The sequence below is a fragment of the Corvus cornix genome, chromosome 1 (genome assembly GCF_000738735.6).
Source record: "Corvus cornix cornix isolate S_Up_H32 chromosome 1, ASM73873v5, whole genome shotgun sequence".
Lineage (NCBI taxonomy): Eukaryota > Metazoa > Chordata > Aves > Passeriformes > Corvidae > Corvus > Corvus cornix.
Window position 1 is genome coordinate 30396244 of NC_046332.1, and position 14237 is coordinate 30410480.

A 14237-nucleotide genomic window follows, 5' to 3' on the forward strand; every position below is an offset into this window, starting at 1 on the left:
TCTCTGATTTCTTTTCAGTCAAATTGGGAATAAATCATCCTTCCATCTTCCATTGGAGGACTGCAAAGGATTCATAAGGCAGCATGTGTAGGACGTGTCAAAGCTTTCAGCAGGAAATCTTCTCTCACCGATCCCATAGAGCTGCACCCCTGCTCTGCAGACACATGATGGGGAGCTGCTTTACTCTGCAGAAATGGAGGCATCAGGCCCACAGAATGAGATAGTGTTGGAACTCCTTGTCCTGAGCTAACTCAGACAGCTTTTCCTGGAGGAGAATACCAACTCCTCTCAGTTAAATAACTCCTGTTACTTTATGCTTCAGAGATTTGAAAGCCCCCACCACCACACTTCCTCCTCCTCAGGTCCTGTGTTTCTGGGGACCCCTCGGGTGTTTCATTAGGTTTCCTTTATTAAGGAATGTGGGACTTTGTAGTGAAGTGACAGCGGGCAGCCAGTTCATGTGGGACCCTTTGTCTCAGGTTTTGTAAGAGCTGCTATTGTGCAAGCACTTGACAGGCCCACCAACACAAATATAAAGACAATTTAATGACTTATTACTTTTAATTGGGGGTGTGGAGAAAGAAAATAAAGAAGAAAGTGCCTGGCTGAATTGGTGCCAGAGGGCTCAGGTGGGAATTTATTGTAGCAGCTCCCAAGATTGCCAATTGCCTGTAGCAATGTATTGTGCAGGAACACAGCCTCTACCACAGAGGTGATTAAAGGTCCAGAGATGGAGGCAGAAGAGTGGTTGAATGAGTTAGAGTGCGAACAACAACTCCAGGTGGGCTCAAATCCACACAAGAAGCTTTTAGGGGAATTCTGTAGGAAATCAGGACAGGTTATGGAGGGGAAGAGATTTCCATGCTCCCTCAGTGAATGCTTGGTCTGCAAAAAGTATTAAGCAGCTGTCTTTAAAACACAGGTCTGTTCCAACTGTACAAAGCCCAGCACAAAGCCACCACTGATCTTATTTTGGCAACACACAAGGAGCCAAAAGCTGTGAATTCAGCTCTTGACTTTGGTTATGCTCTGGCTGTAGTGGAAGTTTAAGGCTCAGGATGGGGAACATGGGATATAATTTGGAAAATCCATTTTGATACTCAGAATCCCCTCTTCCAGCCCTAAAAACTGTGGTGCTGTGGGTCACTGAGCACCATGGTGGCCTCTCAGAGGCAGAGCAGCAGGCAGAGGAGAATTGTCTTGTAACATGCAAAAAAAGCACAGCCTTACTTCAAGGCAGCTCTTGCAATGATGATTTTTGAGGGATAGGAAGCGGTAGTGTATGGACATTTCCCGGAAAACAAGCGTGTCTCTCCCCAGTGATTCTTGAAACAGAGGTGGTTGATAGGTGTGAAATTATATTTACTTGCCTAAAAGCAAATATGAAGTGCATTGGATGAGGCAATGAAAAATAAAATTATTTAATGCCTGCTTCCCCTCCCTTCATCCAAAAAAAAAAAAAAAAAACAAAAAAACAAAAACCAAAAAAACCCAAACCAAAAAAAGAGATGTTTCCTGTGACTTCACTTCATGCCTGGGAAGAGAAAAAACTTTAAAACAATCTTCCTGGGAGGTCCTGATGAAACAGGGCTGTCAGAGACAGTAGTCGGTTGCCTTTCTGATTTGAAATCCAGCTAATTAGCTCTGAAGCATGGTTCCTCAGATCTGAGCGGGGCATGAAGCTGCTGAGTTTGATATTTCCAGCCTGTCAGCCCATGCATTAAAATAGAAATTAGCTCCATGGGGTGAGGGAGCAGCAGGCTTAATAAGGTACCCTGGGGCAATTTGGCAGAGCTGGAAAAGGGACTGACCGCTTTGATGGCAAAGCCCTCCTCACAGGGCCTTCTGATGGGAGCCTGGGGTGCAGAGTGGTGTTAGTTCCTCCTCCTGAGGCCCCTACAGGGACTCACAAAGGCTGGGACCAAAGGCAACACCAAAAAGGAGAGGGAGCTGTGCTCTGAAGGAGCACAGCTGCAAAGCCAGGGCACTGTCTTGTAGCAGCAGCCCCTTCCTGGCATCCCAGGGCTTTGAGGTGCAAGAGTATGAGATGCCATGGCCTTCTGGGAAGGCAAAGTCATGCACAGATATTGTTCCTGTCTCTTGTGCCAGGTTTGGGGTAGCATCAACTCCATTTTTAGACCTTTCTCTGAAGGCACCTGGATGTGGTTACAGCCCTGGGGCAAACCCCTGGATCGAGCCACAGATTGTGTTAAAAAGTGCCTGAAACCAGGACAAAACCTGCATTAAGAAGTGTCAATACACTTAGCAGACTGTCTCCTGTAAGGCTGGCAGAACACAGCTAATTTTGAGTGAACTCTAGCATGACAAAGGCTCATGGGGACACGCCACCTCCAGGGGTGGGGCATTTACCCACAGAGAGAAAAATGAGGGGGGAAGTTTTTATAAGATACAAATGAGAACCAGACTAGAAATCAGGAACCTACATCCTATTTGAAGTTCAAATTTCTCCAGCATAGAGTTTATCACATCTGGTATAAAGAATTGCTTTTCATAAGGACTATTGCTTTGGCATCATGGAACCTCAGAGGTTGCTATTCAAGCTCAGATGGTGGCTTAGCAGTTGTCAAACACACCTTGTTCAGGTGGGGTCCCAGGACTAATGCAGAGGTTCTCCAGATGTTTCACCAGTAAAAGTGGTGTCACTGCAGCAACACATACCAGTTTTCTAACAGGGTCAGGAAGCTATTGCTGTCTTTAAGCACTCAGGTTTTGAAGCTGCAGCATCATGCAGTTCACTGAGGCCTCCAACCCCATCCTGGAATGCAGGAAAGCCCAGGGGAGTTCTATGGTGCTGTGTAGACATGCTGCCCGTATCCAACACAGCCATAGGAAAGCATTCCTGAGTTTGTGCAAACTGCAGTGCATTTCAAACCCAGAGAGAATGGCAACCCTCCTTGATTTCTTATGTATGAGATTTTTTACATGCTTGTTTTCTAATTTCAAATGCTCCCTAAATTTGGGCAAGGGATCGTGCTGTCGGGCACAGGAGAAATGTTCCCTTTGGGACAATGTCTCACGCTTGCAAACCATGCACTGGGTTTTTTACCTCTTAGCCCTAGAGGAAGAGATAAAATAGGGAAAAGGGAGAGGGTATTGAAAGTCTGTACAGCAGGGTCCATCAAGGAGTGATTTTCACTTCAATGCCTCACTGGCGAAATCTGAGCTCGAAGAAAGGTCTTAGCCAAAAGAAGCCGGAAGACAATATTACTCAGGTAATCTAACGTTATGCTTCAGAGAGCATGAGATGTTTACATGGGAGGGTGAGAAAGCCACTTTTCACACGGTTGAGGATATTCCACAGCTCACCGGCTGCATCCTGGGAAGAGTCTCATCTTCCCAATGAGCAGTTGCTATTTGAGAAGACAGGATTAACTGGAACAATGGTCTGACTGGACCACTGGACTGTAAGAATTGGCTTTGTCTGAGTGCCCATTCTCTTCCTTTGCCTTCCCCTTGAAAACACGCATCAAGACAGATCACAGCTCTGTGTCCCACCAAACGGAGAGGTGTGCTGCTGCTTGCATTAAAAGATAGGGCTCACACAGGCAGATGTCAGAAGTGATGGACCTTGCTTCAGCTGGGCGTTCACACTGCTGTGAAAAATCATGAGATTAGCACAGCTACTGAGCTAGGTAAGTGACAGAATCATTGAATGGTTTGGGTTGGAAGGGGCCTTAAAGATCATCTAGTTCCAGCCCCACTGTCATGGGCAGGGCTGATCCCTATCTCTAAAAGCAGTGAAGGGCACCCCTATGTTAGTACTGCAGGATGAACTCACCCTGCCATGATGGGCTTTTTATTAACAACAAACCCTACACTTCAGATTTCACAGTGCTTCTGGTGCAGTCATATTCCCTTGGTGAGCAATGCTCTTCATTTTTCTGCTTTGGCTTTTGCTGCAGGGCAAATCCTAAAATTTTCCCAGGAAAATCCTTGGATCCCTTGATTTCAGTAATGTACAACGAATTTGCATTTTCCTTTAAGCTGTGTTTCTCTGCCATAAATTCGACCTTAAAACCAATTTTCGGGGAGTCTTGCCCACCCCCGTTATCTGTTGTTTAGGATGTCTTGTCCAGCCCCCACCTTGCTCCTTCTAGAAGTGATAATCTGTGTATGCAGCACTGGTGTGGGATAAATATTGCCTGAAAGATTTCAAGGTTAAGAAAAATCTGTAGGGAGGGAACCTAACTTTTATTAAGACAACTGCTTTAGCTTGAATAAAACAGAGGAATTCCCAGGCACATCAAACATTTGACCTGATGGTGGATGCAAACCCAGCCACCAGCACCACATGGTAGTGACAGAGTCAAACACTGACCTACCCCAGGGCAGGCAAACGAGAAAGATCTGGAACAACACATGAAATTGTCAAGGATTTTAAGAGCCAGGTAGGCCAGAGACAGACAATCTCCAGTTCCCAAGTACTTTCAGTGTGATTTGGATGTCACTGCCTCCCCAGTACTCTCTATTCCCAATGCCACCCTGGTATAAATGAAGCCACTCACACAGCATGGAAGAAGCCCTGACCTCAGTCTCTTGTCTAGGGAGGTTGTTTTATAGAGTGTGTGCTACGCTGACACTACACTGGGAATAGATAAGGAAGAAGATGAAGGGTGGAATTGTCTACATCTCCTGGTACAAATTGAGACTGTACGCCCAATGTGCAAAAGAACATCTGGATTGTTTTCACATTGTCCAGAAAATGAAGGAACATGTGGAAAGAGGAGAAGGAAGGAAGAAGGGCTGGCAGACTCAGGACATCCTCCATGTCCCTCGATGAGCAGAAACTTATGCCTGATATGGTGGTCTGGCTGAGAACACGGGAATGGGAAGAATTATGACCTAGAGTACCTTTATAGGCCCATTTTTAATGTTTATCCAAAGCTAAGCAATAGACTAAAATACTGAGTTTTTGTGTGGCAAGGCTGTTGCATGTTCCTGATCCAGAAATGACACATCTGATCTGTTCTCCCAGTAAAGACTTGTGGAGCGTCAGTGACTTCCTTGGCTCTGTTATTCTTTACCTGTAATGTCTTGGGCTGACTTCACATAGTCATTTGGCTTAAACAGCTGAAAACTCCTCCTTCTATCACTCTGGTTTTGGATAACATAAGAACATCCAAGGTAGCTCCTAAACCTGGCACCCCCACAACCACTGGTCCCCAAGTAACCCTATCCAAGCAGGTAGCCTCCCACAACAGCCAAGTCTTGGGGGAATCTCTGCCTGCTCTTGCTCTCTGGAACTGTTCTGCCACATGCTTTTGCATGATGGGCACATCTTGGACACCAGACTCCATCCAGTAATGGATTAGCGGCAATTAAGCAGTGCTCATTGACCTCGTCCTAACTGGACCTCCCCTGAACTGAACGGGAGCCACACTGGATCTTGCCTCTTTCCGTTTCTGGGGCTAATTATTACCAGCTAAACAGCACTAGGCTTTCCCTTTTTCTCATTGCCATGCTTGTTAGCATTGTTTCTTCCAGCAGCTTTTCATCTCAATGGAGGCAATTGTGCCTGGCTGACATTTTAATTCTTTCCAGCTGCATCTGAACAAAATGACACAAATTAAGTGGAAGGGCTTGGGGAAGAAGGGGAAGGAAGCTCCCAGCCCCCACAGTCTGCACTACAGCAAGGGTTTTGTGCTGAATGCAGCATATGCTCAGAAGGTGCCACGGGGAAAGGCTTTGATTCCACACTCACAGTGTGGGCCAGTCCCAGGGATGCTCTGTTGCACCAGAACCTCTCTGGAGCTGTTCCCCTGAAAGTCTGGGTTAGGAAACTTCGAGGTGAAGGATTTGCCAGGTCTCCCAGCAGAACAGTGGCACACATTTGCCTTTGCTTACGGAAAGATACCTTGGTTTACAGACCCCTGCATTCAAGTAAGTGAGACCGAGTGAGCTCCTGACCACTCTGTGAAGGGTCTGAAGATGAACTGTGCTGGTTAAAGACAGATTTAGAACAGACTGGCAAGCTGCAGATCTCTTTAGCAAGGCATGGAAATCCCAGCCATGAATAAAGACCTCTCTGGGTAAGATACAGCATTAATACAGAATACAAAGTCTGCTTATATCTTATAATTAAGGAGAACCATTAAAACAAGTGTACTTAAAAATTGCTCTTGCAGGTCTTAGGTTGCTTTAGAGATACCCACATAGCTTGTTTCAGAATCTAAGCCCTTTAGCCTAAGTTAGGACAAAAAGAGATATCAAAAGCAGAATTAAATGCAAAAAGTCTCTAGCAGTTAGTATGAACCTCAGGGAACAGGATCAGACTAGTTCAGTAAAGCACAGGGCAACACAATCAGGCTGATGCTGGATTAAGCCAGCCCTGAAAACAGAAGAAGAAACTGAAGATGTTTGCTTGCCACATTTCTGTTATTGCAGCCTCATATTAGTGAGCAGGAACAGAAAAGCATTTGATCTTTTAGTGATTCCTCATTCTAGCACCAAGCTCACAGCCACAACTCAGCTCCCAGTTTCCAGGCACACAACAAGAAGCAGGAGCTGGTGCAGGATGTGTAAGGAACTGGAGATCGGGGGCTGGTGCGCCCGGGGTCCAAAGGACCACAGGGAAATCAGATTAAGGAGGTGAAGAAAGTAGGTGGAAGAGAAGTGACAGACACAAACAGTCCCCAGTGAGCTGATACCTGAAATCCCTGTGATTTCTCTGCCCTGCCTTCCAAATGAGTAGAACCACTGGGTCTGGAGAGCATATCCCAACATTTGATACCAGACCTAAGTGCCTACATGGGGAACTGAGTAGCTCAAGGTCACGTTACAGCCTGGGTCATCTCAGAGACATTCCTGAAAGGTGATTTTGATCTTAGCAGTGTCAAATCAGTTTCTGGAGGCACCTATTGCTCTCCATTAATCACAAAATCATAGAATCAGAATAATTTACATTGGAAAAGACCTCTAAGATCATCAAGTGTAATCATGCCAAGCCCACCACTAAACCATGTCCCTAAGCACCACATCTACACAACTTTTAAATACTTCCAGAAAGAGTCAAGCACCTCTGAGATCCCAAACCACATGCCTCAGGAATTTGAGCTGCTTTTGGTTGCAGAACAAATAACCCAGGGAGGACCATGGCAGTGAAGGAGAAGTGAAGACGTTTTCCAGAAAGTCTCACTGCTAAATTTTTCAGCTGCCTCACAGACTAATGTGAACAGCAGATTCCCACTTACAAAAAAACCCCACCTCTGTGCCTTTCTTCCTCAAAAGCCCTGGAGTGCAAGACCTATTTTCCCAGGTGATAAGAGCTCCTTTCAGGTGGTGGAGTTGGTGCCTCTAACGCCAAGAACAAAATGTGATCCTGGCAGCTTTTCAAAGCACCGATCCTAACACCTGAGGAAATGTCATTGGGATGTGCTCAACTGAGAAACAAGGAGCAAAAGCAGAGAAAAGCTTTGCTTCAGCTTTTGTCATGGCTTGCTTTTTCTTCAAAGATGTATTTGAACAGCTCTCAGCAGGAGCTATGGATGCTGCCAAGCTTTCAATCCATGCAGATCTAAAATATTTGTAATCAAAATGGAGCTCCAGGGCACTTGTTTATTTATTGCAGTGGTCTACATCTCTGCATGTCCCCATGACTCCAATTTTAAAAGGAAGAGGCACAGAAAGGAACAGAGGGTGACAGAGGTAATAAGAATTGCCTAATTTATAAAGGGCTGTTTGTGCATTTTTTTTACTTGCAGAAAGGATCTCTGTCCAGTAAGTCAAATTCCTTGAAGGATTTAAAGGAACATGATACTATACATGTTTTTTTTTTTCATTTAGAGGCCTTAAATTTCGTTCTGTGTTTTCTTGATACATTTTCTTTTGTGGCAACACCAGTTTAAACAATTGCCTCCCAGTCCTTGTCCCTTACCCCCTCCCAAGTGTTTGTTCCTGAAATATCGTGGTGTAATGCCACAAAGCTATGGCTAAGTAGGGTAAGATAAAAAGAATTAGGGAAGCAAATTATTATCCCCCAAAAATCTGTTTTGTCTCTGTTGCTTTGTTGGATCCATTCCCCAAGCCAGTGCTCACCAGAGCAGCTGTGCTGGCAGGGAAGAAGGGATGGCATGCAGCAGCCTGGCTACAGGATTGACAGGCAGCAGAGGGAGGGAGAGCAGAAAAGCCATCAAAGACAACATACCTTGAAGCTAAAGACTCAATTAGTGGCTTTTCATGCAGCCGTTCCATGAGAAAAAGACGGTAATCACAGGTTCTGCATCCTCCCCATCACCCAGCAATGCCAGCAGCATTCACAGCACCGATGCAGAGCCCTCCCCTACCTTAGGGACTCAGCAGAAGAGGAGGGAGAACCAGCATGGCTTGAGTTCTACACAAGAAGAAAGTTTGGAAAGACTCATCTTGAGACCTGTGCACCTTTAAGCCACACCTGGGCACTTCTAAACTGAAGATTTAAGGAATATTTTGCAATAATGAATATGGAAAGGGAAACAGGGTGAGCACTGTGAGCCTCTGGAAATTTTTCAAAGCTCCTAAAATCAGTGTATAAATAGCCTTGACTATTTAAAACATTTGGTAATGTGGAGATAAATGAATGGTAGGAGCTGCAGGAGAGAAGGGTCTCAGGCTGGTATCAAGTCCTGTGAAGGGCACCAAAGAAGCAGGGTATGGAAAAGAATGAAAAATAACAGCACACAGCAGGCACATGGGCAGTTCTGATTTAGGTCCTAAGATGAGTGAGGCAGTGGTAGAGCTATCTGAGGAGAGGAAGGACTTTCTTTCTGTCTGTCTTTCGGTGAAGAGCGGGAAAAGGCTGGAGGGGGAAGGGAGCACGGCTTGGCAGAATGCTAATGAGGCAGAGGTGATACTGCTTGATATAGAACTGAATGTGCTTAGGGGACCCTCCAGGGATGATTACCCAAAATTACTTTAAGAAAATGCCACTGAGACACTTCTGGCTCTGCACAGAGTACATAGCACAATAGATCTTCATATACGGAGATTGACACATGGATGATGGATGTCAACAGTGAAGGAATTCCCTTTAAGGGAAGGATGGTAATGAACTTTGGAAACAAGGATTGGGGCTGCATGTACAAGGGAATGTTGTGTAAGGGCTGGATTCAAAAGGAGATGGGTGTGCAACACTCATGGTTTTGTCTCCCTGCTGAGTGTGAGCTGGGAGTGGCTGACTGTCCCAAAGCCTGCCATGTGATGCAGAGTTTACAGTCACATCTTAGGAAATCCATGAAGTTCCATTTCTTATCCCAGTAATGAATGTGGATGGTCAGGGGTCTTGGACCTTAGCTTCAAGTTCAAGCCCTAAAGTTGCAAATAACTCAAAGGGAAGGGAAGTTTAGCATAACAAGGGAGAAACTGCTGTGGATCTGTTAGAGGAATGGTGTCCATCCATTCTTGAGCATGTGTTTTACAGCTAATACCTGCATCATTAAAACAAACACAGAGGGAAGGAAAATACATGATGTCCTTCCACGTGGCCAAAAGCCCATGCAGACAAGCTGGTTGTCTAGTGAGTACCCTAAGCTCTCTCTTATATTAGTCGTAGCTAGAGGTGCCAGCAAAGGGTTTGTGTCTGTGTTAGGAGGGAAGAAACCTCCTCCACTTTTACAACACCTTATCCACAGCTGCAAGTTGTTTTTGAGACTTTACTTCAGCTGCAGCACCACCCTTATTTCAAACCCAAATCATTTTGCTTCCAAGTCCAATTTGTTAAACTAAGCAACAGCAGAATCCACACACTTACTGGGAGGTCCTTTACAAAACACAAGCATTCATCCAAATAAGTAAGAACAAGCTAATGTCTTGTCCTACCACCTCAGAAAAATAAACTCATTGTTCCCACTAAACTTCAAGGAGTGTGCTTTGCTGTGATGCAATATCATGGGGAGAGAGAAAACAAAGACATATTGGGCAAAACCATACCGTATTTCCCTTCAGGATTTATGTTTTAACATCTTGTAAATCAAAAATGCCTTCATTGTTTTTAGCACGTTTTGGAAACAGAATTTTCCTTTGCCTTCTGTTTTCAACCCAAATTGATTTTGAAGCCAGGACTACAAAGAAGTGCTAATGCTGGGCTTTGTTTCAGAAAGGTGATTACATCTTTGCTCACGGATGCCATTTCCTGTTCGAGATTCCTGGCTGATTTGGTGGCAGCCCTGACATTCGTGGTGGGCGGACGTAAGGAAGACGCTGTTCCCATCGTAACAAGCTGTGATTACTGCCTATCATGACAGCCCTATTCAGTACACCTATTGTCAAGCCAGCTCATGTTCCTGCTCTGAATTGCCCTCTGAAGAGGTCTCTTTTCTTTTTCTCTCCGCTTGCCATCCTTGTGACCTAAGCATACAAACTGAAGTCCTGGAGAAGACAGCAGAAATGTTCCTGGAAAAGGTTTTGTGTCTGCCTGCAGGTCTTGGAGGCATTTGCTTGGTTAGTGCACCTGGAGATTTCTCCTTGTTTTTTGCAATCTCTGTCAGTTATTTGAACAGCTGTCAGGCTATGATTCATTTCCCCCAAGTCTACACACTTACCAAAAGCTGAGCATTTAGTCTATGTACTCTACAGGTAAGGGAAAGAGATGTTCAAAGGTTCATACACTTAATCCACTTGGAACCCATACACCAGGGGAATTTGAGTCAATCTGCATAGCTGCCTTTCCACATACTAGAAAAGTAGCCTCGGACACTTTGACTAGGGACTTCCAAAGACAATTTTCTATTCTGGTATTGTACATTTGCACAGATCTCTAGAAAGCTACTACACTACCTTTCTGTCTAATTCTCCTTTCCAATTATTCTGTGTACTAATGTAGGTAGGCTTTATTTTTAATGGTGAGCAAAAAACCCGAAAGAATTTCAGGCAACAGCAGGACTATTGGTTTAGAAATATGAAAAAGATTGTAGATTTCCATGGTTTAGAACAATGCTGCAGCTAAGCTTACATTTTTGTCAGCTTTCTGTTTTGTAGTTCATCATTTGGAAATTATTTGCCTTTAGAGACAGGGTGACCAGACTACAGTAAAATCACAGGATTATAGTTCAAATCACTTTAATTAAATTCATTTTAATTCAGTTAACTCTGAAGGCTGAAGCAGTTTATGTCAGTTGGGAAAGGGTCCTGGCTCAGATACCTCCTTTAGAAATCCATGACTAAATTATCTCAAAAGGAGGCTCATCAGAAGAAGCTCCTAAGAAATACGGCTGAGTTTGAATGCCCTGGACCAGTCTGCAAAGTGATACCTCCCCTCACTAGAATCTAAAGAAATTAATAACGGGGGTGCCAGGGGGGGCAGTGCAGTCACAGTCTACAGAGCTGTCAGCAGAACCTCCTGGCAGTGACTGCAAAGCCAAATTCCATTCTGACATCTTGGCACTTCCGCATGGAGTTCATCTCGGATGAAGCTGGGATTTCAGACTTCAAAGCACAACCATCCTATGCTTGAAGAAACTGTGAGCAGTTTAATGTGACCTTATAATTCATAAGCCATTCATATAGGGTCATCCATCTCTGGATGCCCAGCCTCAAGGGGATGGAAGCAGAATTCTCCATTAGTTTGGATTATTCTGGGAACTTGGAGTGGCTCCAACATTACTGGTCTAAAAACAATGAGACTCTGGTCAGATTCTCATAGTTTCTCAAGAGGAATAATTTGCTTTACCAAAGTGGTGAGAAAATGAGACCCATCTCCTTAAGAGATTCCTGGTCCGGTGTGACCCCTAAGTTCAGCACCACGTTCAGTGCAAGCTCAGCGCTGGGATCACAGTCCTGTCACCCTCCTCTTCAAGCAGAGCCAAAGCCCACCACACGCTCTACACAATGCAACAGGGGCAGCTACACCCTTTTGCTCAGCCCTGGACTTCCTCTCTGGATCCTACACCATGAAGTTCTTTAGCTGTCCGCTTCCTATTCAGTTCAGACACTTGTGTCCAACAGGAGGAGGAAGGTGATTTTCCCCCTCTACCACACTCTCATTAAGCCCCCACCTGGAGTACTGTGTCCAGCTCTGAGGTCCTCAGCACGGGAAGGACGTGGACCTGTTGGAGCAAGTCCAAAGGAGGCCACAAAGATGCTCAGAGGGCTGGAGTTGAGCTGAGAGGTAGGGTTGCTCAGACTGGAGAAGAGAAATCTCTAGGGAGACTTTCTTGTGGCCTTTCAGCACTTGAAGGGGGCCATTAAGAAAGACAGGGACAGTCTTTTGGGAAGAGACTGCTGTGATAACACAAGAGGGAATGGTTTTAAACTGAAGGAGTGTCAATTTAGATTGGATATTAGAAAGAAGGTGGGTTTTTTTATGAGGGCGGTGAGGCACTGGCACAGGTTGCCCAGAGAAGCCGTGGATGCCCTATCCCTGAAAATGTTACAGGCCAGGTTGCATGGGAATTTGGGCAACTCGATCCAGTTAAAGGTGTTCCTGCTCCTTCTAGACTAGGTACTCTCTAAAGGTCCCTTTGAAGCCAAGCTATTGATTCCATGATTCTGGACTGGATATTTCTCTGTTCCAGGAAATTGTCTGAGACCTCCCACCTTCATGGTACCCAGGACCAAACCAACAGCCTACAAAGCTGCAAAAACCCCCAAATACTTTACTTTTGGCTAAATGGTAAGCTTTTCCAGGCAGCCCTCAGTACAACACTTACCCTCTGTGGATACGCAGGCATGCCACACTGAGTAAGGACTCCTCATGCCCTTGAAAAAAGAAAAAACAAGGACCACACACATCTTCCATTGAGCTCTACAGCACTCAGGTATGAAAGGGACAGAGCAGGGGGCACTGGACTCTCTACGTGGCCAGTGCTGAATGGATGGAGCTGGCAAAGCTGGATTTCACCAGGGCGGATACTTGCTAGCAGCAGCTACTTTTATTTATCTAGTTCCTTGTAACTGCATGAATTAGAGACTCATGAATTAGATCATTAGCTTCACAATGAACCAGAATGCTGATTTATTTAATGAATGTAAATGGTCTTTCGTTAGCTAATTAAATTAGGGAAATGAGAACTGTTGGTAATAAAATGGATAGAAAAGAGTGAAAAAGGTTCTGTACCCCGGTGACAGCTGTAATATAGGTCTTTCCATGGCCAAGCCCCTCTGCAAAAGCTTCATACCAAGTTTCTGTCCTTGAGGGCAGCCTTTTACTACATCATCTGTGGCCAGACAGGGTTTATTGGAGGTCTGTAAAGGTCCTGAGCCAAGAGAGTTGATGCGCTGTGCTTCACTTTGTAGTTACACCTGCACCCAGACTAAGCTGAGTGGTCTCCTTGAGTTTGTATCAGTGTAAATACAAGCATTTGCATAATAAGTGCAATGAGCTATTTACAATAATTTTCACTTTTATCTACCATTAGTCAGTTTCTCGGTGGTTTGGAAATTCCCTGGGTTGAAAACTCTGCTGTTCCAAGCCACCTGTTTATGAAAACACTCTATGGTCCTTCTTCAGTCAAGTCTAGCATCCAGTAAGTCCAGTCCTGACCTTATAATTCATAAGCCAGAGACAAAAGAAATTACCTTCACGCAAAGGCTCATGCTGGTGGTTCCCAGCCATGCATTTCAGAGCTGTAAAAGACTGTGTACCATAGCAAGAAGGTATTCTGTGTCTGTGGTAGCAGTCCTCATCTGTTAGGACAACACTGTGGAGGAATTTGAGGCATAAAAGATACCATAACTTCTCACATAAAGAATACCTGGGAAAATTTCACCTTTGATCTGCTGAATTCCCAGTTAACTCCTTACGCCATAGACATTGCTCGTGTCAGGGACCTCTTCCCCCACCTAACAGAACTGCAGCAATGGGAGAGTCCTTCAGTTTGGCTCCTTGGGGCCAAATGCTGGGCAATAAATCTTACCCATTCCTTCAGGTGAGGCATAGGTATGTCTAAAATAATAGAGCTCATAGAGGAATGGCATGAATTTCCTGCCAAAGAACATAACTAAAAGCCAAAGTGCTTTTTGACAGGTTTATAATCCACCCATGTATTGTTATCCATGTAGGTCACACATTAGTCTAGCCATATCTTGCTCAAAACTCCTCTTAGTATGCAATTTAGATAATTTTAACAGCCTTTTTGTAGACTATTAGAAAGTAAAGCAATAACAGAAATGGCACAAACCACTGTCCATCCAGAACACCTACAAATAGATTGTTATTCTACGGAAATAAATCAAATATAAGACTTCAAGCATCAGGGAAACAACTTCCATCAATTAAACCATGTGAATGACTGAAGTCTTAAAAT

The 14237-nt window shown here is 44.7% G+C and overlaps 1 long non-coding RNA gene across 1 annotated transcript in view; it reads left to right on the plus strand.

Moving 5' to 3' along the window:
- The first annotated feature begins 3489 nt into the window (after positions 1–3489).
- The window catches only part of LOC104690281, a 44759-nt gene continuing 34011 nt past the window's right edge, over positions 3490–14237 (plus strand). The window contains exons 1-2 of the long non-coding RNA XR_005603254.1: positions 3490–3653; positions 10091–10434. This is a non-coding gene — a long non-coding RNA (uncharacterized LOC104690281). The remainder of the gene's footprint in view (positions 3654–10090; positions 10435–14237) is intronic.